At 38.1% G+C, this 26,151-nt stretch overlaps 1 protein-coding gene and 1 pseudogene across 1 annotated transcript in view; one reads left to right on the top strand and one right to left on the bottom strand.

Moving 5' to 3' along the window:
- The window catches only part of CNBD1 (cyclic nucleotide binding domain containing 1), a 494,615-nt gene that overhangs the window by 238,143 nt on the left and 230,321 nt on the right, over positions 1-26,151 (top strand). The window lies entirely within an intron of this gene.
- Positions 630-4,192, bottom strand: LOC105616105 (ornithine decarboxylase-like; annotated as a pseudogene).

The raw sequence follows: 26,151 nt of genomic DNA, 5'->3' as shown, positions 1-26,151 counted from the left end.
ATTTGGATAAGTTATGTAACATCTCTCTGGTTCAATTTCCTGTTTTGCTATGAGGGGTTCATAATAAGATCTAGGCTTTAGGTTCATGAGAAGATTAAGTAAGTAAAGCTCTTAGAATGGCTCTAGATAACACTGAACCTTCAGTAAGTATTTTTGATGAAATGGATTATATAGTATATCAAAATTACTGTCACTATGTGGTATTGTCAAAGGTATCATGGGAAACTGTATGAAGCTTATGCTCAATAGCAAGTTATAGCAATTATTAAGATAAATTGGGGAGCTGGAGAATCTGTCCAAAGACAGATGCCTGTTGTTACACAGTAAAGTAATAAATACTCTGGTACTATATGTAAAGACTTTTTGCTCTGAGACTAGTGCATAGTCTAATCAGTTCATAGCACTACATAATGATTGTCAGCATAATACCAATTTAAGAGTTTACATTAAATAAACTTTCTGGAGTTAAAGAGAGTGAGCAAGAACTAAAACAGGAGCATTCCTTAGCAAACACCTTCATTGTTATGCAAGTTACATTATGCAGAAAATAACATATCTCATTTCCCACACAATTTAATAGCCTGCCAGTTATCATTTAGCAGGATCAAGCTTTAAATCTTTTATACAATTTAAAGAGGGCTTATGGCACTCATTACTTCTTTCACTTTTAAAAAAGTTTCTCATAATCTTTTTTCCTTTGTAGTTAACAAGGTGCTAAACTCTAAGTTTTCTAGTACAAACTGAGTGTATCATATTGCCTGGTTTCATTGGCTGTTTATTTGCATAGATTATGAGAGGTTAGTATTGAATTCCAAGTAAGCATAGAATCAGTTCTAACAGTACTTGCCATAATCCTTTCCAGTGCATGATCCTTCAAACAATATCTTAGAATTCCAAGTGGCCTTTATTAATTTAAATGAAGTAGAAGACTAGTTTTTTTTTTTTTTTCTTAGATTAGTCTAAAAGCTATACTAAAAAAAAAAAACCCACATATATGTTTTTGGAATTTTCCTAAGATATAAAAAAATGGACCGATTCAGAAATTCTTCCTCTAGCCCCTGTATAAAGCAGAAGTGAAGCATTAAGTGTTGACTGATGAAACGCGGCTTGGTGCAGTGGGAGGCAGGGCTCTTGGCTGTGAGCGTTCTGTCCTTGTGGCTCTGTGAGGCAGGAGTGGGATGGTAGCTGAAGGAATGCAAACTTCCATGTTTGCCTTCTACTTGGAGATGGGACACATTTCTGTCATGCCTTTTAAGGTTGTGTTGCTGGATGACTATCCATTCCATCTGCCATAGGATGAAAATTGCTCTTCTAGACAGCTTCTGATGACCTCTGAAGAGCACCTTCTGCAGTTAACCCGTGGCAGTTGGTCCATTTCTTCCAAGAATCGTGGTTGTGCCAGAGCCACCACTAACCTGTTTTCTAAATTACTTATGCATTTCTGGCTGTTGGAGCCTTCTGTGCTCAAGCAAGTGAGCTGGACCACTCTTATTACCACCAGTGATATAATAGGACTTACAAATCAACGTGAGTGCTCATACTTTTAATATGTCAGAAAAACTCTATATACATCCCAACACAAGCAACAATAAGATAATTCTTCTCCATGCCTTGGGTTCAATAGAGTAGTGTGCTAAGCAAAATATGTCAGATAGAGAAAGACAAATACTACCCAATCCATCTTATATGTGGACTACAAAGATAACACAACAAATGAAAGGTCAAAAAACAAGCTCATAGATAACAGACAACACATTAGTGGCTGCTGGAGGCAAGAGGTGGGGTTGGAAGAAATGAGTGAAGGGGAATCACAAGGTTAAAAAAAAGAAAAATCAAGACTTATTCACAAGTACATTCACAATTTTAAAAGTGTGCATGTTAAAAAATACATTATAAAAAAGGTCAACCTAACCCAGTAATTTAAAAAGGCGAATTTAAAAGTGAGATAGTAGGGGGTCTGGATCAAAATGGCAGAGTAGGACGATCCTGAGCTCATATCGTCCCAAGGACACACTGAAACTGCAACCGCATATAAAACAACCATCTCTGAGACCAACCTGAAGACTAGCAGAACAGATTTCCTACAACTGAGGATATAAAGACAAGGCCACATCTGGAGGGGTAGAAGGGTCAGAGATGTGGTCGAGTCAGAATCCATACCCTAGGTGCAGAGACCCCAAAGCAGGAGGGTTTTGAAAGCTGCAGAGGTCCCCCAAGGAGCGAGACCTCTAAGTGACCCCTTGCTGGGATCCTTACCTGGGGAAACTGGCACTGGAAGATGAGTCCCCATCATTCTGCCTTTGAAAATCACAGGGTGTATATCTGGGAGAGCCTGAAAGCTGTAGGAAGCCCAGACTCTGCTCCTGATTAATACATAAACTCTCTTCAAGGCCCAGCACAGGGGCGATAGCTTGGAAAGCATTCAAATGAAGGGGAGATCCATTTGCTAATTTCAGGAAGTGAGCCAGAAAGGCAGAGATGTGGTGGGACTTTCTCCAGGGACAAAAAGGCAAGCAGGCTTTTGTTGTTTTGTTTTGATCAGTCCACCCACTTAGCTGGCTTGGTGCTGGTGGGGGCACCTTTTTCTCACTCTCCATCAAGCTAACACCATGTGCTTGGCCCCAGCCCAGAATTCCTCTGAGGACCACCCCACCATACCACTCACACTGGCCTCGAAAGTGACTCCCACCCCCCCTCCACCGGGCAGTCCACACTGACCAGGACCAGTGCCCCTTCCAAGTGGCTCCTGCTCCAGGAAGCCAACCTTCCTCCGCTTAGTGGGAGCCTCTGCCAGCATGAATCTCGCCTCAGAGTAGCTCCTGGCTTCTGTGAAGCCAGCCCCCGCACCAGAGTTCCGGTACAGGTGTTATCGGATCTTGCAGCCAGTCCAGGGGCCAGTTCTGTGTTGTCAGCACACCTGTGGCAGCAGAAGCCAGGCCTGAAAAACAACCATGTTGGGGGGGGGAGTCCCCACAGCTGCACAATAGTAGTAGTTAAGGTTAAGCTTTGGAGCCAACCCCACCCATCAGCCTGCCTGAGGCAACCATAGCTAAACCGCAACACCCTCAGATTCAGGAAAGCCGCCACCAGTAAACAGCAAATACATTGAAATCAGCCAGCTACCATGTCAAAGACACAGCAGGCACCAGAGATGGCCTGGATGAAGGTCTCAGGGTCAGTACAGACATTTTCCATGTGGAAGCTGACATCAATGACATCAATCCTTAGCTCTTTTGCACATTCCTAAAGAAGCCTGCTAGTTTTGACTCTGGGGCCAAATTTCACACTGAGGCGGCAGACTGCTTTGGAATCATCGGTGGCAACCCACAAAACCGACTTTTCCTTTGGGTATGCCCTGGCAACTGTTATCAACTCAACTTCACTATCAAAAGTCATCATCTGGATTCCATTATCGGCAGCATACTTAATCTGAGATACTTGCTTGTAAGAATTCACATGGATAATCCTTTCTGGAGGCTCTGTGAGACTCTGCACCAATTGTATCCCAGTCATGCTGGCACAGTCGTATCTTATTCCAGTGGAAGCTCAGGACTTCACTGCGGTTCTGCTCTCATTGCACTTGACTGCATTAAAGGGGATGACCAGTGGAAGAGCTTTTAACCATCTCAATTATTTCTTTAGAATGTCTTCCCGGTCTGCCACATGGAAAGCATCCTTATCATCAAACAAAGAAATTTCATTAATTTTTTTTGGTCCAGAATGTCTTTGCAGTAAAGCCTTTGTTCAGGAAATGGCAGTCAAACTGTTCAGTATCAAAGTTGTTCACAGTTGCTTGATGTCATTCTGAAACACAGCAAGAAGGAAAACTAAGAGATTTTAAAGAAATTATTGCCAGCTTTTCACAGAAGCATTTCTCCAGGAATTTCAAGTCCCACTGAAGATGCATTGCCCTCAGTGCAATGGAGGGAGTGTTCTGACAAACACAGAATTTGGGGTTCATCTTAGAAGGCATGGGTACACCACGCCGGCCCCACAGAGATGCAGGACCACAGGCTGCCCACTGCTCCATCTCTGCTCCCATCAGCTCCCCGTCCAGCCACTGGCCGCCTTGCTCCCGCCTGCAGAGGGCTGCCAGCCCAAGCTGGGGCTGCAGTGCTGGAAGAGAGGTGTTGCTGGTGGACGCTGAGGAGACTGAACGTAAAGGGACTTTAGATGGACAAGAAAAAGCCATAACTGGAAATAAGAAAACAAGGAAAGAAGACTATCTCACTGATAAAAGCATATACACAGTACAGGTAGTGGATCAACCATCTATAAATTGAGCATGACATTTAAAAGACAAGTAAAATCATTATACCTAAAATAGTTATGAGATACACAAAACAAAAATGCAAAATAAGACACCAAAAGCATTAATTGATGGGGGAGGGCAGTAGAAAGCTGCTGCTTTGACAGTGCACACGGATTAAATGACTATCAACTTGAAAACAGATTGCTATACACATAGGTTGTTATAAATGACCTTCATGGCAATCAGAAACCAAATCCTATAACAGATGTGCAAAAAGTAAAGGAGAATAAATGTAACACTAAAGAAAGTCATCAATCACAACAGAAGAGAAAAAGAAACAGAAAGGGGGAGAGGAGAGCTACAAAACCCATCAGACCACAAAGGGCAAGCTGTAAATAATTACATTTGCTGTGCTTGGTCATGTCTGACTCTGGGACCCCATGGACTGAAACCCACCAGGCTCCTCTGTCCATGGGATTCTCCAGGCAAGAACACTGGAGTGGGTTGCTATGCCTTCCTCTAAGCGATCTTCCCGCCAGGGATCGAATCCAGGTCTTTGTATTGCAGGCGGATTCTTTACCATCTTAGCTACCCAGGGAAGCCTGAGAATACAGGAGTGGGTAGCCTCTCTCTTTTCCAGGGAAACTTCCCAACCCAGGAATCGAACTGGTGTCTCCTGCATTGCAGGCAGACTCTTTACCAGCTGAGCCCAAATAATTACATACCTATCAACAATTACTTTAGATGTAAATGGAATAAATATTCCAATCAAAAGACGTAGGGTAGATGAATGGATAAAAAAAAATTAGCTTTTGTTATTTTGAAGTGTTTTTATACTCTGTTGTTTTCATACAAATAGTGTTATAAAACTCATTTCCAAAATTGATTTTATATTTTTCTAAAATATGATACCTAAATACATAAATACATTGTTTATCATAGGTATAAACAACAGAAGGATGGAACAAGCACAGAGAACTTTATATAGTACATTTTCTTCAGCTCTAGTTTTATCAAGAAACAGTGCCCATCAACACCATCTGAAAATGAAATACATTATAAAAGGTATATGGATATTCTCCATTACTTCATTTGTAGCAGAGTGACTTTTGTCATGAGGGTCAAAATTGACTATGTTCTCGAATTATCAATATATTCTTCTAGAACAATGTTGTTAACAACTTAAAGCAGTAGTCATGATGTTTTTAAATTATTAACAAATGTATACTTTATCCAATAGTCAATTTTTACTTAAATCACTTTAAGTCAGAATATAAATCTGTAAAGGTATCTCTGCAGAGTAGAATTAGTAAGACGTTGAGTCAAACAACTAAGTTATGGGAAGACTCCTAAACTAGATGAGGCTTCATTTAAAGTTTTCTCCAAGCAGAAATTTTTAACCAGAGACAAGGTCTTATGACAATGACAAAATCCAGAATGTATTATAATGGAGATCAATATTTGATGATTGAACTACGCGGTGTATTTCCTTAATTCAAGCATCTTGTTTCTAGGAACTGGTTTAGCTGCTCTAACAAAGAGATCCTAAAATACAGTGAATTACATAATCTAAGCTTTATTTTATTTGCTTGTGTAACAGACTAGAGAAGTTTAGGCTGGCAGGAGCCTCAGCTTCAGCAAGATATTCAGGAGCTAAATTTGCTTTCATCATGTTACTTGCCATCTCACATATATATAACCCTCCATATATATCTGCAAGGAGAAATGTAAGAGTGGAAGGGGAGGGAGAACAGTTTCCCCTTTGTGTATGTAATCAGGAATTATCCACATCACCTTCTTTCACTATACTTTGGCAAGAGTTTACGCTTGTAGACAGTCAGTTGCAAGGGAGGCAGCTGTCGCACAGCTAAAACTTGCAAGGATTTCTATTACAAAAGGTAGAAGGGCAGGCTGATAGTGACAATCTGCAATCACCCCTGTGCTTTTTCATGACAATATACGGTAGAAGGGCATCAAAAAGGACTCGTTACATGACAAAATACACATGAGCTGCTTAAAGGAAAACTTGGAGAATATTGAGCCAACTAATAATTGAATGCACATAAAAGCAGTCTAGAATTCCAAAAACAATAAAAATAGAGAATTTAAAAAATTTTTAGAAACACTATTGAAGAACTGGAAATCCTAAATCAGTTTCTACAGCCCTGAGTGTGACTTATTCAGACAATGTATTGTATTTAGCTATGCCTTACCAAGTAACTTGGCAAATCTAACTACATATCCACTTTCAAGTACAGAAAAAAATTTAAAAAATCATATTATTGACACAATAACACTTTCATTAGTTTATCCAGAACATTGTAAAGCTCTGGAATACAAAATTTAAAGGCCAAAATATGATGAAAGCATTTTGTGTATGTGTGTGTGCCCAGTCACTCAGTCATGTCTGACTCTTTGCAACTCATTGACTATAGCCTGCCAGGCTCCACTGTCCATGGAAATTTCCACTCAAAAATACTGCAGTTGGTTGCCATATTTTTCTCCAGGGAATCCTTCTGACCCAGGGACCAAACATGCATCTTTTGTGTCTCCTACATTGGCAGGAGGGTTCTTTAGAACTAGCACTACCTGGGGAGCTGCAGAGCAGCATTTTATTAGATTACAAAACAGTTTCATACTTAGGTCTTGGTGTCGAAGTGTTGCTCTGTAAAAGGTTTCTTTAAGGAGTTAATTCAGATATGCTGAGTGTTCAAACATATTGCAGGGTCTTTCTACAACAAAATATTAGACATCCCCCCTCTTTTATTTTTTTGACCTACAACATTATGTTAGTTTGTATACAAAACATAGTGGTTTTATATCCACATGCATCCAAAAATGGGAATTCCCAGGAGGCACTAGTTCTAAAGAAGACACCTGCCTGTGCAGGAGACATAAGAGCCACAGGTTCAATCGCTGGGTCGGGAAGATCCTCTGGAGAAGGAAATGACAACCTTTCCAGTATTCTTGCCTAGGGAATCCCATGGACAGAGGAGCCTAGAGGGCTACAGTCCACAGGGTCACAAAGAGACACAACTGAAGTGACTTTAGCACACAAAATGATCATCGTGATGAGCCTAGTCGTCTGTCACTACACAAAGATGTTACATAATTATTGACTATATTCTCCGCACTGTACATTTTATACCCGTGGCTTATTTATGTTGTGACAAAGATTGTACCTCTTAATCTCCCTCGCAGATGGATTTCTCTCCTTCCCATACTGATCTCTCTTGACAACCACCTGTTTCTTCCGCGTATCTATGACTTTGTTTCTGTTTGGTTAGGTTTATTCACTTGCTTTGTCTTTTCGGTTCCACATAAAAGTGAAATCACACAAGATTTGCATTTCTTTGACATTTCACTTAGGTCAGTATCTTCTAGGTGCATTCATATTGTCACAAATGGCAGGATTTCATTTTTTATGGGTAAGTAATGTTCCATTGCTTGTTTACGTGGACTGTATAGCCCATGGGATCACAGAGTTGGACATGACTGAGTGATTTTCACTCCACTTCATATAAATATTTACACACACACGTATAGAAATGGGATTTCAAAAAATTTTCAAAAAATTTACTTCTGCTTCACTGACTACACTGAAATCTTTGACTGTGTGGATCACAACAAACTGTGGAAAATTCTTAAAGAGATGGGAATACCAGACCACCTTACATGTCTCCTTAGAAACCTGTATACAGGTCTAGAAGCAACAGTTAGAACTGGACATGGAATAATGGACTAGTTCAAAATTGGGAAAGGAGTACATCAAAGCTATATGTTGTCATCCTGATTATTTAAATGCAAAGTACATCATGCAAAATGTCGGACTGGATGAGTCACAAGCCAAAATCAGGGTTGCCAGGAGAAGTACCAACAACCTCAGATATGCAGATGACAACACTTTAATGGCAGAAAGTGAAGAGGAGCTGAAGAGCCTCTTGATGAAAGTGAAAAAGGAGAGTTTTAACTGGCTTAAAACTCAGTATTCAGAAAACTAAGATCATGGCATCTGGTCTACCAATGTCCACATAGTCAAAGCTATCGTTCTTTCAGCAGTCATGTATGGATGTGAGATTTAGACCATAAAGAAGGCTGAAAGCCAAAGAACTGATGCTTTCACACTGTGGTGCTGGAGAAGATTCTTGAGATTCCCTTAGGCAGCAAGGAGATCCAACCAGTCCCTCCTAAAGGAAATCAAAGCTAAATATTCATTGAAAGAACTGTTGCTGAAGCTGAAGATCCAAACTTTGGCCATCTGCTGTGAAGAGCTGACTCACTGGAGAAGACTGTGATGCTGGGAAAGATTGAAGGCGGGACGAGAAGGGGACGACAGAGGATGAGACGATTGGATGGCATCACCAACTGAATGGACATGGGTTTGAGCAAGCTCCAGAGATAGTGAAGGACAGGGAACCCTGGTGTGATGTAGTCCATGGGGTGGCAGAGAGTCAGACATGACTTTGCAACTGAAGGACAACAACAACAATATAAATATCCCACATCTTCTTTATCTATTCATTTATTGATGGACTAGGTTGTTTATACGTCTTGCAAAAAGTGCTGCAGTGAACACAGAGATGGATATATCTTTTTATTTTTATTTTTTTTTTAGCCAGTTATGCTTTTTTTTTTTTTTAATTTTAAAATCTTTAATTCTTACATGCATTCCCAAACATGAACCCCCCTCCCACCTCCCTCCCCATTTAATTAGTGTTTTCATTTTCTTCAGATAAATACCCAGAAGTGGAATTTTTGGATTAGATTGTAATTTATTTTTAAAATTTTGAGGATACTTCATACTGCTTTCCATAGTGGCTATACCAGTTTACATCCCCACTAAGAGGGATATGAACATATTTATTCAGGAATAGGATTTTTTTTTTTTCTGAGTCTAAGCTAAAGTAGATATTCCATAATAGGAAATAAGCCAAGAAAAAACATATACTTACCACGGGAATATTAAAAAAATCCTTAAACATTGACCCATACTGTAGAAACTCAATGAATATTTTAAATTAATTTTTAATGCTTAATATTGTTCGGGATGCTAAAGTTGCAAGGAAATTTAAAAATTATTTAGAAGAATTTGAGTAATCAAATGGATATAGTTAAGTTGCAGGTTTGGAAATTAAAACTTTCTGATTTTTCATAATTTTAAATTTCTCAAATTTTAATCTTGACTCATAGAAGTCCCACAGTTTTAAGACACTGTGGACAATCTTCACTGGGACTTCAATATTAATGTTTAATAAAAGCAACCCACATTTCTATCAAATTTCTTGTTATTTTTCTGCATAAGTTATTACTCACCCCAGACAGGTTGCAAACCTAAGAATCATTCTGAAATCCTGTTTCCTAGCATGCAAAACTAAAAATTTATCTAAATCCTGTCTGACTTTTCTTTGCAGTATTGTTTCTTATTTATGTACATTCAGCTGGTTTCTTTGCTATTATGTATGATATAATTATTGTAAACAAATTCATAACCACACTTTTATTTCCTAACTATAACTTTCTGCAAGTGAAATTTCTAAGTCAAAGGTTATAAACTTGTAAAATGAAATAAATTTTTAGCCATTGAGAGATTACATACAGAAATTAACTGTGACCTTTCTTCGTGTTCTGCATCCAGGTATTGAACTCTCTTTTTTGACATCTCCTACTTAGCATATTCAAAATAGAACTCTCTGTTTTTACTGCCCACCTGCCTCACTGTCAATGTCTCTAAAGCTATTTTCCATTTCCTTCTCTCACTATACGTCAGATCAAGATTCACAAGTGACAAATGTAAGCATTATATTTAATAATTTCTGTCCATTTTACACCACATGTTGATAAGTCTCTTTAGGTTTGTCTCCAAAATACATCTTGATTTTGTCTGCTTCATTCCATTCACACTGACATCAGTCTCTGATCAGCTTGCCACCTGGATATTGTGATAGCCTCCTTTGTAGATTCTTGGACTCTGCTACTTCTGTTATACACACAGCTGCTAGAATGCTCTTTCAAAATACAAACTGAACTGCAGTGGCTCTTCAGTTAAATCTGTTTACCGATGTACCATTTCTCTTCTAATAAAATCTAAACTAAAAACCAAACAAAACGATACAAAGAAAACTAAACTTAACAAGTCCACAAGTGACTTGGGGGACCTGGTCCTGCTCATTCTTCTGAAAGTCAGCTCTTCTCATTCTTCTTTGGTGCTCCAATCTCTGGTCAGCTTCTCTTCTCTTCCTCAGGATTTCTGATCTTTGCACGTGTGGTTCTTTCTTCTCTCTCTCTCTCTTTTTTAAAATTAGTGTGTGGTTGCTTTACAATGTTGTTAGTTTCTGCTGGACAAGAGAAGCAGCTATATGTATACATGTATTCCCACCCGCTTGGGTCTCCCTCCCCCAAATCCTTCTTAGTAAGAAAAAATAAAGATTTAATGCATTATTATATACTCTGTTGAAAAAGGAAAAATGCATTTTGTTGGGGGGTGGGGTATGCAGGGCTCCCGACACTGGTTGTTCACTGAAAACTTCTCTCAGAGTCGAATATTTAAGAGTAGACAGAAATATAAGGAAGAGCCAGCCATAAGTTTTTGTGACAAGAATGGTTGGAAAATAAGCTTATTTCCATTTGGGCAGTTCTTTCCCAACTATTCTTGTTGCAAAAATTTATGGGTGGCTCCTCCTCATACTTCTGTTTACCCTTAAATATTCTTCTCTGAGAGAAGTTTCCCATGGACAGCCAGTGTCAGGATCTCTGCATCTCCACCACATACACACACACACACACACACACACACACACACACACACTATTTTTCCCTTTTCAACAGAGTATATAATTATGTATTTAATGTTTATGTTTTATTACTAAGAGAATCACAGCCCATGCTCAATCTATCATTTTAAACAAAATCTGTAAAGTCATTTTCTGAAGCTTAAATTCAGTAGCTCTTATGTGATCTTATAAAATATTTTAAATTTTTGGTAGCAGAAATAATGCATGCTCTTTGTGAAAAAATTCAGTATTATTTGGAAACATTATCATAAAACATACTTACCTTAAATCCCACAACTTTGATATTATCACCATTAACATTTCTGTGACCATTCATTGAAGTATGTCTTTAATATCATATTCAAACATATTTATGCTTTTATAAAGTGAAATCAAAACATACATGCTTTGTATGGACATTTATTGTAAACTGTCATTTAGAAATTTGGCTTCTTTCTACCTTTTCTCCTTAAATATGATTTTTTAAAAAATATCAACACATTGCTGTATAGATATGTATATGATCAGCAAGATTTATTATTATTTTATAATATTGGGATATTATTGATGCACTTTGGATTGCTTTTCTCAATTACCTTCTACATCATGAGAATGTTGCCAAATTTATGGTTATAGAGTTAATGTGTAATGTATCTCTAGTACTTCTAACAGCAATCTCCCAGTTGAGAGGCATATTCTATGAACTAGGCTACAGTAATCATTCTTGTGATGTTGCTTAAGGGTGAAGTTAGAATTTAGATTTGGAAGTCTGAATTAAGAACTCATTAGCCTAATATGTCTGGTGTACTATAACATGCAGTTTTCGTTTTTGAGGAAGATTATTTCAATTTATAATTACAGCTTTTCAGTCTTTTTTTTTTTTTGGTGATACTCATTAATGTACCTGGAGACAGGGCTGGGATTCAGAGGAGGTGCCAGAGTATGTGCCAAAAATCTCAGTAGTCAAGATAAAGTATTTTTAATGCAAACAAGTATACTAACACATATATATGGAATTTAGGAAGATGGCAATGACGACCCTGTATGCAAGACAGGGAAAGAGACACAGATGTGTATAACGGACTTTTGGACTCCGAGGGAGAGGGAGAGGGTGGGATGATTTGGGAGAATGACATTCTAACATGTATACTATCATGTGAATTGAATCGCCAGTCTATGTCTGACGCAGGATGCAGCATGCTTGGGGCTGGTGCATGGGGATGACCCAGAAAGATGTTATGGGGAGGGAGGTGGGAGGGGGTTCATGTTTGGGAATGCATGTAAGAATTAAAGATTTTAAAATTTAAAAAAAAAAATGCTATGAAATATAAACATCCTCTGTTTAAACAGCATAACCTTATTAAAACAAATGTTGAAAACAAATAGAAAAATAGAAGAAAAAGATCACCTATAATCAAGCCACTCAGTCTCAGTTCTGCTATTATAGCTTTCTGATCCTTTTATAAATGCTTAATTTTGTTTTTTCTTACTATATATTTACATGCAATTTTAAATTCTTTTAAATTCAAAAGGCTTAAAATTTTTTAAATATTAGACCTATTACTATTATATAATAGATATATATTATCTCATAGATATATGTTATGTATAATATTATCTATATTATACTGGTAATATAGAAGATTAAAAAATTAAATGAAATTGAAATTTCTTTTTCATTTATTATCATTATATCTTTAAAAATACTTTTGAATATAGTCTGTCATGGCTGCATAGTAGTCCAGTTAATGGACATACTTGTTTCCTTAGAAATTCACTACTATGAACATTTGCATTGGTTCACAAGTCATATGTTCATATAAATATTTTTAATAATTAGTAATGTTGAACATTTTTAGCTGGCTATCTGTATGTCTTCTTTGGAGAAATGTCTATTTAGATCTTATGCCCATTTTTTGATTGGGTTGTTTGTTTTTATGTTATTAAGTTGCATGAGCTGCTTGTAAATTTTGTTCACTAACCCCTTGTAAGTCACTTTATGTGAAAATATTTGCTCCCCCCCAAAAAAAAAAAACAAATGCAAAAATCTATGATGAACAAAATATTAGAATTTTAAACAGATGTGTTTTCTTGATTTGTTTTATGATTCTGCATTTTTATTCAATGACAAGTACTGTTATTTTCCATCTGCTCGCTGTTTCTGAACCACTGGGTGGTCGGGCCCCTACTAGGTGGATTTATGATTGTTGACAATGGTGTGTGAACAGATTAGGCAATGCAGGGTTTTATATTCACTCATGGGTTTTATTATATACCTTTTTTATTAACATTTTCCACTTGGTTCAAAATATGGGAAGTATTTTGGTAAGTCTACATACAGGGGCATTTTTTTTTTTTTTGCTTCTGTTTCCAAGTTAGCTCCACATGACAGTGCTAGATGAAAATATTGTGATTTACTCACCTAGAAAATATGATTATATTTCTTTATTATGTTCCCTTAGTCGTCAATTATTTGAATATCTAGTTCAGTAATAAGCTTAATTAAATCATGCTTGCACTGAATTCAGTCTGTCAAGGATTAAGTCAGTTTGTTAACTTAGGTTAAAATTTACTTTTTTATAATTCTTGCATTAATATTTACTGACTTTTCAGTTTTAAATGAATATTTGCAGTACAAAATACAGCAGATACTATTGGTTTCTTCTTATTGTTGCATTCCTAAATTATGAAAAATAAAGATAACCATAAGCAATAATCAATTTTAAAAAGTGTTATTTCTCTATTCCCATGTAGAATGGCAGGGCAGAGGAAAATGATATCTGGCTTAAGCTGTATCTGACACTGATACTATCAGTGTTACCTTGAAATCTGAGGCTACTCATGTTCATTCAATAATAAGAAAACCGACTATTTGAATTTACAGTGCTGTTACTATATTACACGAAGCAGTATAAGTGAAACTGCTTTGAAACTGTAAAAATGTTATTCAAATTATTCTTGAATGCTATCAATTATGCTAATTAATATTCTTGAATGTTAATAATTATTCAAATGCTATTATAATTATTCTTATTATATGCATTCATTTTTTTCCATAGAGGGAGAAGGAAACATTATAGGGATATAAAATGGGAGTAAAAGTGTAAAAGGGCATACGTAAGAAGTAATTGTCATGACCCAAACTGTAATAGCACGGCTAGTTCTGCTACTTCCTCTTGCTATGAAAAAGGTTTGCTCCTAAAAACCTCACAATGTTGAAAATCATTTTATGAAATAATTGTTCCAGTGGAGAGAAAGATTGAGATTTAGAGAATTTTATCCTCAAAATAATGGAGTTTTTTTTCCTACAGTAACTTCAATATGGAATTATTTTAAATAGCAAAATTCCATAATTCTAAATCTTACCATGTCACTGAACAAAGCCAGTGCATATAATGAAGAATTTGGCCTTTCTTTTCCTAAAACCATGGTCAAAATATTAACACAGTGTGGCTTATCATTCTTATTATATATTTTGTATAAACACAAGGCACAAAATTTTACTACCCATAAGTCCTAACATCCTTTTTTAATCACATAGTAACCAGTATTAATGAGATAATGCAATTCATATTCCTTAATTAGTTGATGTTATAGTAAATAATATTATAAAGCCTCACACTGTAGTAGAATTACATGTATTATAAAAATTGCTTTCTAGTATATTAGAAAGAAGACAGCTCTGAGAATAATTATAACAAAAAAATGGTTTGGATTTATATTGCATGACTTTGGGTAATTGTTGAAGCAGAGACATTACTTTGCAGACAAAGGTCCATACAGCCAAAGCTATGGTTTTTCCAGCAGTCATGTGCAGATGTGAGAGTTGGACCATAAAGAAACTGAGCTCTTAAGATTTGATGCTTTCAAACTGTGGTTTGGAGAAGACTCGTGAGGGTCCCTTGGACTGCAAGGAGATCCAACCAGTCCATTCTAAAGGAAATCAGTCCTGAATATTCATTGTAAGGACTGATGCTGAAGCTGAAGCTCCAATACTTTGGCCACCTGATGCAAAGAGCTGACTCATTAGAAAAGAACCCTGATGCTGGGAAAGATTGAAGGTGGGAGGAGAAGGGGACAACAGAGGATGAGTTGGTTAGATGGCATCACTGACTCAATGGACATGAGTTTGAGCAAACTTAGGGAGATAGCGAAAGACAGGAAAGCCTGGTGTGCTGCTGTTCATGGGGTCACAAAGAGTCGGAAATAACTTAGTGACCGAACAACAAATAATTCAAAATGTAATAAAACCTCACTTTTATTTGCTTATAGTCTAGTAGGAGATAACTGTGAAGAACAAGAAAAGAAAATACATCTATACACACATAAGCATACAATAAGGTCTCTTGCATTGAAGGCAGATTCTTTATTGTTTGAGCCACCAAGGCATGTGGGCTGCCATTTCCTACTCCAGGGGATCTTCCTTACCTAGGGAAGGAAGATCTGACCAGTGTCTCTTGTGTTTCCTGCCTTGGTAGGCAGGTTCTTTATGAGTAGTGCCACCTGGGAAGACAAAGTCATGCAGTGCAGTATTATTTTTTCCTCAAAGCCTGACCAAACAGATATGGAGAAATAAAAATATGTCATTTTTATTACCAGCCTTCAAAAAATAACATGTTTTAAAATTGAAATGGTTATATATCAATAGCTATCTATAGATATGTTTATATAGTCTACAAACAAATATATAGATTTTGATCAAATAAATAGATACAAATTTCAGTATATATTTCAATACTTATATATGTCTTGTCGTGGTGAAGAAGCTTGGGTAACTAATGAAACTATGAGCCATGCCTTTCAGGGCCACTCTAGATGGTTGGGTCATAGAGAAGGGTTCTGACAAAATGTGGTCTGCTGGAGGAGGAAATGGCAAGCCACTTCAGTATTTGTGCTTGGAAAATCCCACTGGTGGTATGAAAAGGGAAAAGATATGACATTAGAAGATGACCACCCCCAGGTCAAGAGATCTCCAAAATGCTACTGAGGAAGAGCAAAAGGCAATTAATAATGGCTTCAGAAAGAATAAAACTGCTGGGTCAAAGTGAAAATGATGCTCAGCTGTGGATGTGTCTAGCGGTGAAAGTAAAGTCTGATGAAGTAAAGAACAATCTTGCATAGGAATCTGGAAAGTCAGGTCTATGAATGAGGCATTTTGGATGTGCTCACGCAGGAGACAGCAAAAGTGAACATCTGAGGAATCAGTGAACTAAACTGCACGGGAATGGGTGAATTTAATACAGACGACCATTATATCTACTGTGGTGTAAGGCAAGAATCCCTTAGGAGAAACAGAGTAGCCCTCATTGTCAGCAAATGAGTCTGAAATGCAGTACTTGGGTGCAATCTTAATAATCTCGATTCGTTTCCAAGGCAAATCATTCAACATCACAGTAATTCAAGTCTATTCCCCAACCACCAGTGCCGAAGAAGCTGATGTTGGCCAGATCTAGGAAGACCTACAAGACCTTTTAGAACTAGCACCAAGAAAAGATGTCTTTCATAAGAGGGGAATAGAACGCAAAAGGAGGAAGTGAAGAGATACCTGGAGTAACAGGCAACTTCGGCCTTGGAATATAAAATGAAGTAGGGCAAAGGCTAAAAAAGTTTGGTCAAGATAACATACTGATCATAGAAAACACCCTTTTCCAACAACATGAAAGATGATTGTACACATGGACATCACCAAACAATCAACACTGAAATCAGGTTGATAATATTCTTTGCAGCTGAAAATGGAGAAGCTGTATACACTCAGCAAAAAAAAAAAAAAAAAAAAAAAAAAGATCTGGAGCTAACTATGGCTCAGATCATGAGCTCTTTATTGCAAAATTCAGATTATTTGGGGGGTCAAAATCCATTATGATTATAAGGGATCTTATAATCAAGATCCCTTTTGACCTAAATCAAATCCCTTATGATTATACAGTGAAGGTGACAAATAGATTCAAGGGATTAGATCTGGTAGACAGGGTGCCTGAAGACCTATGAACTGAGGTTCATAACATTATACAGCAGTCAGTGACCAAAACCATGCCCAAGAAAAACAAATGCAGGAAAGCAAAATGACAGTGGTCTGAGGAAGCTTTATAAATAGCTGAGGAAAGAAGAGAAGTTAAAGGGAACAGAGAAAGGGATAGATATACCCAACTGAAAGCAGAGTTCCAGAGAACAGCAAGGAAAACAATGGGATGGGAAAGACTAGAAATCTCTTCAAGTAAATTGGAGATATCAAGGGAAAATTTCATGCAAGTTTGGGCATGATAAAGTACAGAAATAATAAGGACAGAAGCAGAAGAGATTGAAAAGAGGTCTCAAGAATAAACAAGAGAATTATACAAAAAAGATCTTAATGACCCAGATAACCACAATGGTGTGGTCACTCACCTAGAGCCAGACACCTTGGAATGTGAAGTTAAGTGGGTCTTAGAAATCATTATCATGGGCTTTCCTTGTGGCTCAGCTGGTAAAGAATCTGCCTGCAATGTGGGAGACCTGGGTTCCGTCCCTAGGTTGAGAAGATCCCCTGGAGAAAGGAAAGGCTCCCCACTCCAGTAGTCTGGCCTGGAGAATTCCATGGATTCAGTCCGTGGGGTCACAAAGAGACTGAGCGACTTTCACTTCACTTCACTTCAAGCTAATAGAGCTGATGTAATTCCAGTTGAGCTATTTAAAATCCTAAAAGATGTGGGTTGGAGAGCTGCACTCAATATGTTGGCAAATTTTCCACAGGACTGGAAAAAGTTAGTTTTCATTCTAATCCTGAAGAAGAGTAGTTCCAAAGAATATACAAACTACTATACAACTGTGCTCATTTTGTGTGCTATAAGCTTATGCTCAAAACCCAACAGGCTTCAGCAGTGCATGAGCCAAGAACTTCCAGATGTACCAGCTGGGTTTAGAAAAGGCAGAGGAAGTAGAGATCAAATTGCCAACATCCACTGGATCATAGAAAAAGCAAAGGATTCCAGGAAAACATCTACTTCTGCTACATTGACTATGCTAGTCTTTGACTGTGTGGCTCACAACAAACTGTGGAAAATTCTTAAAGAGGTGCAAATACCAGACCACCTGACCTGTCATCTGGTCCCATCACTTCGTGGCAAATAAAAGGGGAAAAAGTAGAAACAGTGACAGATTTTATTTCCCTGGGCTCCAAAGACACTGAGGAAGGTGACTGAAATTAAAAGGAAATTGATCCTTGAAAGGAAAGCTATGAGAAACCGACAGTGTATTAAAAAGCAGAGACATCACTTTGCCAACAAAGGTACATATAGTCACAGCTATGATTATTTTAGTAGACATATACAGATGAGACAGCTGGATGATAAAGAAGGCTGAGCACTGAAGAATTGATGCTTTTGAATTGTGGTGTTGGAGAAGACTCTTGAGAGTCCTTTGGGCTGTAAGGAAATCAAATCAATCTTAAAGGTAATGAACCCTGGATATACATTGGAAGGATTGATCCTAAATCTGAAGCTCCCATACTTTGGCCTCCTGATGCAAAGAGCTGACTCATTGGAAAAGACCCTCATGCTGGGAAAAATTGAAGGAAAAAGGAGAAAGGGGCAGCAGAGGATGAGATGGTTAGATAACATCACTGACTCAATGACTATCAATTGGAGCAAACTCTGGGAGATGGTGGAGAATAGAGGAGCTTGGTGTGCTGGAGTCCTTGAGGTTGCAGTGTTGGACATGACTTAGGGACCAAACAACAAGAGTTTTCATCAGTTTAAAGAAATCAATTCAAAAGAGAAAGCAAAACAAACAAACAAAAAAATTGCAGTGTCAAAGCTTTTTCTTCCATAAAACAAAGAAGTGTATAATTGACAACATCATGCATTTTATTATTTCTTTTATTCAATGCCTAACCTAAAGGATTTTCTCCATATTGTCATTTTTATTACCAGTTTTCAAAAAAATAACGTTTTTAAAAACTAAAATATTTAAAATAGTATATTTCAGTAGCTAACTGCCAGGGGCCAGCATGAGGAATCCTGCCCGCCCGTGACAAGGTCATGAGGAAGGAAGCCTGACAAAACACAAGGACGTGATCAGGCTTCAGGAGTTCCCCCTGGAATTTCCTGAGCATCCACCCCCTCCTCCCAAAATAAGAATCCGCCTGCTTTTCCACTCTTCTGATATTCTCTGGAAAAAGTCAAATCAGGGCTTTAGTCTTCTGCATTTGAAAGGGATGTTTCAGTTAAACCCCCTCTGATAACTCTCTAACTTGCCTAACAGGTTCTCCCAGACCTCTTACAGCTTGTGAATTGCTTACAGCCCCCCAACCATGAGAGGCACAAAGCTTAAAGGATCTTAAAGATACGGAGCCTTTTCTAAAGAGCTAAAAATCATATTGGTGATGGGTTTTCACTGTTGACTCAATAATTGCTGCCAGACCTCCATATTCTTTATCTTTTAGGCACCTGGGAGGATGTTAATCAATGTAAATGGGATATGGAAAAGGATATATAATAGTTTTGATGTTAACAACACTAGACTTTTGAGTTAATTACTTTTCTTTTGTTATAAATCACTGTACTCCTTTTACTTGTTATAAATTGCTGTATATTTGCTATGTAAGAATGTAACTTTATTTAGTGCTTTCCGAGAGTGGAGCCAGACTTTGGGAAGAACAACACAAATAAGTCTTCTGGTTGACAAACCCTTATCAGAAAAAGGGCTGTAAAATGTTAATTGGCCCTTTTGGCTGGAAGATGATGTATATCACCTAAGACTTGTGTATACAACAAGGTATGCAGAGAGAAAAGCCTGGTTTTGATAAGAGGCTGGGCTGCTAGCGCTGCATGATTTTGTATTACCCATTGATCTCAATGTACAATCAAAAAGGTATAAAAGGCCTTCCTACACAATAGAGGCTGGGCCAGTCGCTGGACTGGTTTCCCCGTGTCTCCTCTTTACTCTAATTTCAGGCTGAATTCCCATCTGGAGTGGGGCTGCTCACCTAGTCTACTTACTTGTCCTGGCTTCTAAGACCCGCGCGGAAGGGAGCCTAAGGCGGGGCACCCGTTGATATTCAAGTGGGCGCCAGTGGCCCAATGCAGATGGTGCAAATCTCTTGTCCTGAGATTTTATTGGTCTTCTCTGTAAGCCAAGTTATTCAGCCTCCTTTCTCCACTTAATTTTCCTACTACACTATTTCTTCATAATCTAATCTTATATTATAAATAAATAAGTTTTTTTCCCTCGCCAACGCCGTCCCCACTTCAAATTCCCTGGATCCACTGGGGCTGGACCCGGCAGCTAACTATAGATATGTCTATATTTTTCAAATATATAGATTTCAACTAGACATAGATATAAATTTTGTTATCTATTTCAATATCTATATATACATCTACTTCAGATAAGTAGATATATAAGCTACAGATAGATACTGAAATACAGCTATATAAATATATATATGTCTCAGTTCAGTTCAGTTCAGTTCAGTCACTCAGTCGTGTCTGACTCTTTGCAACCCCATGAATTGCAGCATGCCAGGCCTCCCTGTCCATCACCAACTCCCGGAATTCACTCAGACTCACGTCCATCGAGTCAGTGATACCATCCAGCCATCTCATCCTCTGTCATCCCCTTCTCCTCCTGCCCCCAATCCCTCCCAGCATCAGAGTCTTTTCCAGTGAATCAACTCTTCACATGAGGTGGCCAAAGTACTGGAGTTTCAGCTTCAGCATCATTCCCTCCAAAGAAATCCCAGGGCTGATCTTCAGAATGGACTGGTTGGATCTCCATGCAGTCCAAGGGACTCTCAAGAGTCTTCTCCAACACCACAGTTCAAAAGCATCAATTTTTTGGCACTCAGCTTCCTTTACAGTCCAACTCTCACATCCATACATGACCACTGGAAAAACCATAGCCTTGACTAGATGGACCTTTGTTGGCAAAGTAATGTCTCTGCTTTTCAACATGCTATCTAGGTTGGTCATAACTTTCCTTCCAAGGAATAAGCATCTTTTAATTTCACGGCTGCCATCACCATCTGCAGTGATTTTGGAGCCCCATAAAAGAAAGTCTGACACTGTTTCCACTGTTTCCCTCATCTATTTCCCATGAAGTGATGGGACCACCTATGTAAATACCTACTCCTCTATCCACCTGACACATGTAACTGTTTGTGACTTTGCTAAGGATTTATTTCCCCTCAGATCATGGAAATGTTAGAGCTAACCTAATGAAATTTAAGTTTGTCTATTTCCTTGATCCTAACATTAGATAAGGAAAGAGTACCCTCTAAAATATATGTTAAAGAGGATAATAGTAGGGCATTTCTTATATCTTATTTTTTTCTGGCTAGCATTTTGACAGTATCTGAAATATAGTCACAATTAGTTTAGACTGGAAAACTTTTAAAGTGGTCTTACTAGTCAGCAATCCTGACAAAAGAAGTCTCTCCTGTTAGGATAGTGATAATACTGGTGGATACCAGTGTTATTCCAAAGGAGGAGTCTTCTTAAGATTGAATTATACTGCTTTTTTCTTGACCTGTAAAACTCAACAAATATATTCCAAACTGATTTTAAAAACCCAACCTGCTAGATGAAATTGTACAATCTCTGTTGTAATAGCCTTCTAACTGATCTCAGTGCATTAGTTTTAATCCATCCTCCTTTGTATGGCCAGAGCGAAAAAAAGGCAAATCCCTGTAGTTATTACTCATAATGAAAGTCTTTGGATGACTTTAACTTTTCTTATGGCAAAGTCTAAAATTCTTAAGAGTTTACCGTGCCCCTGGGATTTTACCTTTCTGTCACTTTGGCCTCATTTCATGTCCTATTTCCTCCTTGCTTTCTCTGCTCTGATTTGTCTGGACTCTCTTTACCAGTCTTTCTTGAATACTTGACTCTGGACCTTTGGGCATGAAATTCCTTATACCTTCAACAGTGGTATCCTCCCTTTCCCCATTGCTCAGTTTATTCTTCTGGAATATTTTTGACCAAACTAAACTAGGTAAGCCTCTCTATTACTTTCCATAGAACAGTGCTTTACCCTTCATAGTAGTTTTATAGAAGTTCCACAGCCACGTGTTCCTGCGTGCTAAGCCGCTTCAATCATGTCCGACTCTGTGCAGTGCAATGGACTGTAGTCTGCTAGTCTCCTCTGTCCATGGGATTCTCCAGGCAAGAATATTGGAGTGGGTTGCTGTGCCCTCCTTCAGAGGATCTTCCTGACTCAGGCATCGAACCTGCTTCTCTTATGTCTCCTGCTTGGCAGGCAGGTTCTCTACCATTAGTGTCCCCTGGGAAGCCCCTCCATAGCCGTGTGTTAATCGCTCAGTAATGTCTGAATTTTTTGTGACCCCATGGACTGTAGACTGCCAGGCTCCTCTGTCCATAAAATTCTCCAGGCAAGAATACTGGAGTGAGTTGCCATTTCCTTCTCCAGGGGATCTTCCCAATCCAGGGATCAAACCAGGGTCTCCCACATTGTGAGTGGATTCTTTACTGTCTGAGCCACCAGGGAAGCCTACAGTCCACAGTCGTGTTTCCTTTAATATCTGACTTCTTCACTGTGTTTTATGTTGTGGAAGATAAGGAACATATTTGTCTTTTTCTTTGTTGTATGATGCCAATATTTGGGCTTCCCTGGCGGCTTAGTGGTGAAGAATATGCCTGCCAATGCAGGAACCATGAGTTCGATCTCTGAATCAAGAAAATCCCCTGGAGAAGGAAATGGCAACCCACTCCAATATTCTTGCCTGGGAAATCCCAAAGACAGAGGAGCCTGTGGGATACAGCCCAGGGAGTCACAAGAGAGTCTGACATGACGTAGCGACTAATGAACAAAAACGCCAATATTTAGAATAATATCTAAAAATGAACCATTACACAAAACTATTTGGTGAATAGAAAGTGAATGAATGATCAGATAATATAGGCTCTTTTTTAGCTGACAAAAAAAAAAATTCAAATACGGGTAGAAGCTACTGTTTGCCTTCTGATTTTAACATGTAGTCATTACATTCCTCTGAGCATAAGAAGAGAAGTAAGGTGATTAAGTTGAGAATGATTAAGATTCCTGACAAAATTGCTTGTCAGTTTCTCTTACAGAGAAATCCATCACATCAATTTTGCTTCTCGGAAGCAGCTCTTTCAAACGTGTAAAGACAAAAGATGTGTGCTAAGTCGATTCAGTCGTATCTGACTCTGTGTAACCTTATGGGCTATAGTCCCCCAGGCTCCTCTGTCCATGGCATTCTCCAGGCAAGGATACTTGAGTGGGTTTCCATTTCCTTCTCCAGGGAAATGTTCTAAACCTCTGTGCACTTTGGTACTCCATGGTTATCTTATTTATTGAACCTGAGCATGTTTAGGAAGTGAGATTATAGGTGACTTTTGAAATCTTACTTATGCCCTTTTTGTGTGGCTATTGTTAACCACTAAGGTCTTAGGAACCAAGTCTGTGAAAGATGTTGAAGAAATGTTCTTTGATGAGGTACCTTTCCTGAAGGGTCTCAAAATTCCCTAATTTGGTGTTGGATTCCTAAAGAAATATAAATTAAGTTCTTTGAAACTTGATTTATGACCTGCTCCTCCTAAAATTTTTCAATCAGCAGGTTAGTTTAGTATGTTCTTTAATCACATCCCTGAGAAATGATAGGAAATCTGTTTTTTATCTTGGAGGTATGTATCTTTTGATTTTTTTCACACCACAAGGAAAAGCCCTACTTGTCCTCTCCAGACGAAAAGAAGAGACATTTAAAAAATTATCAATTTTCTATAATATATACATTCTAAGCTTGAAAAGAAGAGTTAAAGTTGTTGTCACTGATCTTTTCATTTTCAACAGTGTTTAAGAATAGCAAAGAAAGCCCAAACCATCCTGTGACTCTGGTGTCTGCCTTTCATGACTGACCAAACCCAGTTTCTGGAAAAACTGATAATGATCAACACTTGTCACCTGAATTTGGATGATCAAATAAAATAAATTGTTATTCTGTTCATTCATCCTTAACTGATTAGGCAGTTCAAATGAGAAGTCAGACAGAAGGTGATGTGCATATTAATAATCAGTGATTCAAGAAAAATTCCGGTACACACTAGATTCCATGAAAATAATTTTATACTGGATTAGTTGAAAGCATAAAGGGGAAATGGAGAAAAATAAATGACATTTGGGGAAAATCACATTTTTAACTGTTTTAAATAATTTTGTTCCTTTGACAAATGATGCCTTTAAAATTAGTAAGGAGGCCCAAGGGTATGAGTGTATGCATCCTTTAATTAAAGTGACCTTTTCAGCTGGAGTTTTTTTATCCCAATAATCTGTGGTTCACAGAACATTGGATCAAATGTCATATTCTCGCTAAAACCCAGGAATTAGCTGAAAATGTTTTTGTATTTCCAACATAACCGCCATCAAGTTGCAGCACGTTTTGGGGTTCCTTGGTGCGCCAGGTGTGGACTCTAGGGACAGATATAACCAAATGGAATAGACTCACTGGAATTCTACTCCCAGATGGCAATCCACACTGTAGTGTTGACCTTTGTTTTTCTTTTCCCAAATTGTAAACCTGAGCAAGTTTCACCTTGGTCCTTAATTCAGGCTGATACCTTTATTTTGCTCTGTGTTCCTCCTTCATGCCTTAAGAAAATTTCTACCTCTTTTCACTCCAGATTCAAAGCCTTCAGTTTTTAATCCAGTCTGATTACTGATGCTATTTTCTTCTTATTGTTTCTTTTGCTTAATAACTAGACCTTAATTCACAGGTAGATTTAGCCTGAAGGTAATGAAGCTTAGGCTTTAGGCCTGTCATTTGATCAGCATGGGTTCCTTCCACAGGCCTGGGAGAGGCCTTAGAAATTTATTCACATGGTCATAAATGTTTGTAAAATTCGCAAAACTAAGATATTTTAACTTTAATCACTTGTTTTCATTTAGCCTGCCAACTTTTTTTCTTTGCTTGACATTCATGACAGCTGACATTGGAGTGGCTTCTGGCGCTTTGTGGGTCCAGTTTAGGGAGAACTGAGTTAAAGATACATATCATTTTGGTCTAGTGGGATATAATTTTTGATTCTTAGTCATTGTTGTACATGCACGTTATTACTGCTCACTGTTCTAGTGTATGAATGACTGTCAGAATTAACCCGATCACTCACTGAGAGGACCCAGAACATCTTGACTGGATCAGAATTACCATCACCATATGGCAGCCTGGTAACAGAAGCACGTGAGCAGCCAAATGGTACATACTTTGAAATGTATCAGGAGAGAATAGAATCCATGGAAAAGCTTTTCACATTTTAAGGCTCATGCATGAAACAAATGTGGATTTAGATATTCCCAAATTTGACAGGAATTCTAATGTTTAAAAAAAAATTTAAGTTATTGAGAACAAATTTAAAATTTTTTACTCACCAAGCTCATTTTTGTTCTTTCAATAAAAATGACTTAAAATTGGTGTCATACAAAGAGGTAAAAAAAAAAATGTAAGAAATGCAGTAAAAATTTTAGAATAGCAAATATAATAGTTGTTACTATTCAGTTGCTAAGTCATGTCTGACTCTTTGTGATCCCATGGACTGCAGCATACCAGGCTCCTCTGTCCTCCACTTATACAACTAGTTGTACTTATACAACTAGTTGTACTTATACAACTAATTTAAAAATTCTGTACTATTTTTCTGGTTTTGATGATGTTTGAAATTGCCTAGCTTTTAAAACTTTTAACTTATTGTCCTTGCTTCCCTTCCTCAGTTCAGTTCAGTTGCTCAGTCATGTGCGACTCTTTGCAACCCCATGGACTGCAGCACACCAGGCTTCCTTGTCCATCATCAACTCTCAGAGTTTATTCAAACTCATGTCCGTTGAGTCAGTGATGGCATCCAGCCATCTCATCCTCTGTCCCCTTCTCCTCCCGCCTTCAATCTTCCCCAGCATCAGGGTCTTTTCTAATGAGTCAGTCATTCGCATCAGGTGGCCAAAGTATTGAAGTTTCAGCTTCAGCATCAGTCCTTCCAATGAACACTCAGGACTGATCTCCTTTAGGATGGACTGGTTGGATCTCCTTGCAGTACAAGGGACTCTCAAGAGACTTCTCCAACACCATAGTTCAAAAGCATCAATTGTTCCGTGCTCAGCTTTCTTTATGGTCCAATGCTCACA

This window comes from Ovis aries, chromosome 9 (genome assembly GCF_016772045.2).
Source record: "Ovis aries strain OAR_USU_Benz2616 breed Rambouillet chromosome 9, ARS-UI_Ramb_v3.0, whole genome shotgun sequence".
Classification (NCBI taxonomy): Eukaryota; Metazoa; Chordata; class Mammalia; order Artiodactyla; family Bovidae; genus Ovis; species Ovis aries.
This window is presented reverse-complemented; position numbering and strand designations above follow the sequence as displayed.